Here is a 5,751-nt window from a genome sequence, read left to right as displayed (position 1 = left end):
TCTTGTCAAGACAACTACACCATAAGCTGGAAATGACTTGAAGATACACAACAACAAATAAACAATAATTGGTAGATAGACCAGAACTTGCCTAAACTGACACATAATGTGACAAAAGAGGAAAAAATATGGGATAGGTTCCTGAAAAAACAGAAATCTTCCATTTGTTTTTGTAACTGAAACACGATTTCCTCAAAGAACACATGAAGCATGGCTTTTGACATTAGCATTGGAAAGATGACAGATCATCTAACTGAGAGCTTGACAAACTTTTCAGGTTGGTGACATGCTTTTTAGACATGCATCCTCCTTTCACGACACAGCAATTCAGTTTTACTAGCAAACCAGGGGTTAAGCCAACCTCTTATAAGAGTTTCATACAACATATTATATTATATTATATTATATTATATTATATTATATTATATTATATTATATTAATACTAACTTGGGTATCCAGTGATACCCGGGTTATTTGAAAAGAACCTTGTTTGTTTTTGGGTGTGAAGTCATATCAGTTTGGTAGTATGTTACGCTATGTCTTAGAAAAGAACTCAGTCTTTGCGTTTGTGTTTTATGAATGCTCCCATTACAAAATGCATAAGAATGTGGGTGAACTATAATTCTCAAAAATCTTGGGTCAGTCCTCCCCAAACTCTGCCTGTATTCCCAATTGGCCATGTTGGGTCTGTGTGCCAAGTGTGGTCGCGAATCGAAGTTGCCTGGGTTCAGTGCTCTCTGGATGAAGGTGAACTACAGCTCCCAAAATCAAGGTCACATCCCACAAACCCCTGTATAATGTTCAGGTGGTCATGGGGCTTCTGATCCATTGTAAGTGGGGGTCACAGATGCAGGGTTAACTACAACTTCCATCCTATGGATTCAGTCCCCCAGTCTCTTACAGCAGGTATGGGCTGGATGCAGCCCCTTGCGGTCTTTTCTCAGGTCCTCCTCTCGCTCTCACCATCCTATCCTTTCTTCCTTCTCTCTTTCCTTCTTCCTTCCCTCCCTCCCTTTCTTCCATACCTCCCTCTTTCTCCTTCCCTCCTTTCCCTTCCACCCTTTCCTCTTTTCCTTCCCTCTATGTTTTTCTTCCTTCTTTCCTTTTTGCAGAGGCTGTCTATTGGGAGTGCTTTGATTGTGCATTCCTGCATGGCAGAGGGTTGGACTGGATGGCCCTTGGGGGTCTCTTCCAGCTCTAGGATTCTACGAGGGCTATCCAGAAAGTACACTACATTTTGGAATTAAAAATGAACAAGGTATAGGAGAAAGCATTTACCATATGCAGTTGAAAGCCACACCCAAATACCACTTCTCAACATAGTCGCCATTCAAATCTAGGCACTTATCATAGCGAAATGAGCTTAGAAACTCCTTCCCCACTAAATTCTGCCACCTCCGTCCTCAACCACTTGTTTCCAACAATGGAAACAAGGAGGAAGGGGGAAGGGTTGAGGATGGAGGCGGCAGAATTTAGTGGGGAAGGAGTTTCCAAGCTCATTTATCACTATGATAAGTGCCTAGATTTGAATGGCGACGTGAGATGTGGTATTTGGGTGTGGCTTTCAACTGCATATGGTAAATGTTTTCTCCTATACTTTGTTAATTTTTAATTCCAAAACATAATGTACTTTCTGGATAACCCTCGTATATTAGGAATAGGCAATATGGGGTCTAATTGATACATTTTTTTCTCTCCTGTCTACCTTCTCATTCTGAACAAAGTCAACCCTTTTGGGATCCAAATGTTTCCAGTCATTCCTTCACATTCTGTCTCCAAAAGAGAAGAGAAAGGGCATAAAAGGGCAGGGAAGGGACTTGGGGAGAACCCTCCCTTTCTGGCCTGCCCACCCAACTCCGGCAGCTCCCAGGTTAGAAAGTTTGCCCAAACCTGTCCACCAGAATGTTCAGTTAATGATCAGTTCCTCTGTTTACTTTGTACCATAAGGTTTCCCCTGACGTTAAGTGCAGTCATGTCTGACTCTGGGGGTTGGTGCTCATCTCCATTTCTAAGCCGAAGAGCCGACGTTGTCCGTAGACACCTCCAAGGTCATGTGGCCGGCATGACCGCATGGAATGCTGTTACCTATTGATCTACTCAAATTTCATGTTTTCGAACTGCTAGGTTGGCAGAAGCTGGAGCTAACAGCGGGCGCTCAATTTGCTCCCCGGGTTTGAACCTGGGACCTTTTGGTCGGCAAGTTCAGCAGCTCAGCACTTTAACACACTGAGCTACCGGAGGCTCCTACTTTGTACCATAGGAAATGGTTAAGGGAGAGGCAGTGGGCAGGGTCATACAAATTCCACACCAATGGAAAGAGAAAGGAACCATGGGAAGTGTCTTTGGTGGAGGCAAAACAAAAAATCCAGGAGGAAATTGTCCCCGAATGAAAGTCTTCACTTCAGTATGGAGTTTGTTGAGGACATTGGCAGAGCTCTTGGACATATTCATGGTGCTCTCTATAACCTGCAATGTCCTTTGAGGGAGGGACATGGGTTCTCCTGCTTAGTGGGAATTATAGCCTGTTTGTGGAGGCAAGACTCTTTCTGTGTGAGCAAACACCCATGCCACATACACATTTTCATTTTTATTATGTTTATAGACATGCCTCATACAATCTTTACTATATAAATGAGGTTTGGAAATTTTTTCTTTATATTTCTTATATTAAATGAATTTCTGGCTGGTTTTATAAATTAATATTTAATTTATAAAAGGTCCCAGGTTCAAACCCAGGTTCAAGCAGTGTGAGTGGCCGCTGTTAGCTCCAGCTCCTGCCAAACTAGAAGTTCGAAAACATGCCAATGTGAGTAGATCAATAGGTATCGCTCCGGCGGGACGGTAACGGCGCTCCATGCAGTAATGCCAGCCACATGACCTTGGAGGTGTCTACGGACAACGCCGGCTCTTCAGCTTAGAAATGGAGATGAGCACCAACCCCCAGAGTCAGACATGACTGGACTTAACGTCAGGGGAAACCTTTACCTTTTTATTTATGTTTTATGTTATATATAATTTAATGGATAGGTTATTTTATTGTTATAATTTGATTCTAGATGCTTATTTTGGGATTTGTGGCAATTTTCTTTTATTTTCTTTTTTTAAAAATTTGTATTTATTTATTGTTTACCAAGGTATTTGATGTTTGCCTTTTGGAATCCACCCTGAGTCCTTTCAAGGAGATAGGGTGGAATACAAATAAAGTGAAGGGGAAGCGTCAGCTGACGGTGAGGCAGTGTGCAGAGTGCCGGAATTGCCCTACTGCCCCCCAATTTGCCACACAGGCTGGCAAATTGGAACACTGGACCTCATAAATGTGAGTGGGAAAAAAGAGTTTATGGTGACAAGAAAGCTCTCATTATGAGAAAGCAAAGCAGTACTATCCTAGTGGGACCTTTTCCAACACCCCAAGGAGCAGAATTCTGTTTTTTAGTATTCATGCATAATCTAGAACAGGAAATTGTTAAAGAAAATAACTGTTTATTTTAAGAAAACGACATGCAAGAGAGAACAGGGGAAAGCTTTGTCATGTTTATATGATTCAGCATTGTGCCCATTTGGTTAAGAAAATGTTTGTGGTTTTTTGTTGTGCTAAAGAAGCTTAATTATGGATATAGCTGTCTGAATTAAGGGATCACTAGCCATTGCCTAGAGGACTAGAATAATGATTGCTTTTTAAAAATAAAAATGATTTCACTCTGTTTTGCAAACCATGACTTGATATGATGCATGAATAAACAGACTATTGTTACAACACTTCTGCTTTAGATGCTACTGCTCAATGGAAAATAGAGTGAAATTTTGAACGTACAAAATTGAGATGACAGAAGAGAAAAGCAGGCAAGCATCTCTAGGCATGGCTTAATTGTCATCAATCTCAACCCACAAGACAGTTTGAACTTTGATGTCAGATGAAGTGAAGTGAATTCATATTTGCATTTGAATTCCTGCTGGCACCTACCACCCACTGTCATATAGACACATAGCCTGCTTTCCTTCCTGAATACAGCTCTATATGTCTGCCACAGTATTACTGTTTAGGGATTGCACATCAAGATTTGCAATCTATATACGAGGGTTATCCAGAAAGTAGATTACATTTTGGAATTAAAAATGAACAAAGTATAGGAGAAAACATTTACCATATGCAGTTGAAAGCCACACCCAAATACCACATCTCATGTAGTTGTCATTCAAATCTAGGCACTTACCATAGCGATGAATGAGCTTTGCAACTCCTTCTCCACTAAATTCTGCTGCTTGCATCCTCAACCAGCCAGTCACCCCTTCCCGCTGCTGCGCAGCATTGCCAAAACGCTGCGTTGCCAGCCACACCCCCATTGTTGAAAATAAGTGGTTGAGGACGCAAGTGGCACAATTTAGTGGGGAAGGAGTTGCAAAGCTCATTCATCGCTATGGTAAGTGCCTAGATTTGAATGGCAACTACGTGAGATGTGGTATTTGGGCTTTCAACTGCATATGGTAAATTTTTTCTCCTATACTTTGTTCATTTTTAATTCCATAACGTAATCTACTTTCTGGATAGCCCTCCTATGTACTAAATCAACTCATATCATAGTCTAATTTAAGCAGGGCACATAAACAGACTGCTCTGCTTTCTGCATTCTATAATCCTGTTTCTTGCTTTTTCTCTGTGTGTGTTTGTGTGTATGTAGTTAATGATACATTGCTCTATTGAATTTGTCAGTGATCTCATTCATCACTACAAGTCAATGTTAAAACAAGTGTGAGAATATATTTATTCTATTGCAATGCTTGAGAACACAGCTAGGGAGTCCCAAGAGTATCAGTATGTGTGTACTGAACAGTAAGGGTGGTGGGATTGTCATGCTGGCTTGGGATGCAAGGCACACTGCTGGGCTTCAGCACATTCTGTAGTAGTGGTTCCTGCAACCAGGGAGACTTGATACAATAGCTAGCCAGGCAACACAATGAGATTAAAGAAAGAGGGAGGAGAAATGTGTGCAGGAGAGAGGTTGTTGCAGGAAAACAAACATGGTGAGCAAAGAGAAAGGATTGAGTCAGGGCAAAAAACACTTTATGATGTTCCAACAGCAAGTGTTTCGGAAGTCTAAACATGCAGAACACTTGCTGCCAATGGTGAACGTGGATGAAGCTATGTTCTTGAAAGTTGCTTGCATTTGTCATTCACCACAGGAAATATCCAGAACACTGCCTGGCTATTATGTTGAATAAGTTCTAGTTGTTGAGGTCTGAGGCTATGGATGAGTTACTGTACATGTTTGTCTGATCACATGTGAGTGGGAATATATTTCACTTTTAGTTTACGGTATCTGCATAAAGGGCATATTCAGCTAAATCTAGGGTCTATAATTTCCTCTTTTAGAGAATGGGCAGTAACAAAAAAAAGAGGCAAGAATCAAGTGGCGGCCGCTGTTGAAAACAAATCTTGACCCAGAAAATGAGACAAATACAAGTCAAATGCCAGGATATTCTGCCTGAACAAGATGTAATTAAGAGTAAATAGACCAACTCCAGTTATCCTTTAATAAAACTACTTTCTTGAAACATTTCAATTCTAATTACAAACCTCATTTTAGAACAGAAGCTGTCTTCAATGGATCGTGGTGAATTTGGCAGTGTCCGGTGGTGAGCAAAGAGAAACTAGCACAAAATAGATTCACTTTATGGTCATTGTACAATGGCATTAAATGTTTTCCCCAGCACACATCGCAAAACACAGTTCTCTTCAGACAGGCACGTCTTCT

The sequence above is a fragment of the Anolis carolinensis genome, chromosome 6 (genome assembly GCF_035594765.1).
Source record: "Anolis carolinensis isolate JA03-04 chromosome 6, rAnoCar3.1.pri, whole genome shotgun sequence".
Classification (NCBI taxonomy): Eukaryota; Metazoa; Chordata; class Lepidosauria; order Squamata; family Dactyloidae; genus Anolis; species Anolis carolinensis.
The sequence above is the reverse complement of the archived record's forward strand: the minus strand, read 5'-3'. Positions refer to the sequence as shown.